Raw genomic sequence first — 302 nt, forward strand, 5'->3', positions numbered from 1 at the left:
TATATAAATATAAAAAAATTATGTGATTTAAATTATATCTAATTGAACTAATTGACCAAATGCATTTATTAATTACTATTGCTGTTATGGTTGTTATAAAATTCATAAATCAATTAGACCATATTTAAGATTTATATTTAATGAATTACCTGAATATGACTATGAAATTATATAAAGAAGGACTTGTTCATATTTTCCTTCGTCGTGTTGTGTTGCTCATTGGTTTCAGTGAGTTCAAGCTTCAACACACCACACCACCCCACCGTTTACTTTGAAAAATCTTTACCTCTTCCACTGACAAA

The sequence above is a fragment of the Arachis duranensis genome, chromosome 10, assembly GCF_000817695.3.
Source record: "Arachis duranensis cultivar V14167 chromosome 10, aradu.V14167.gnm2.J7QH, whole genome shotgun sequence".
Lineage (NCBI taxonomy): Eukaryota > Viridiplantae > Streptophyta > Magnoliopsida > Fabales > Fabaceae > Arachis > Arachis duranensis.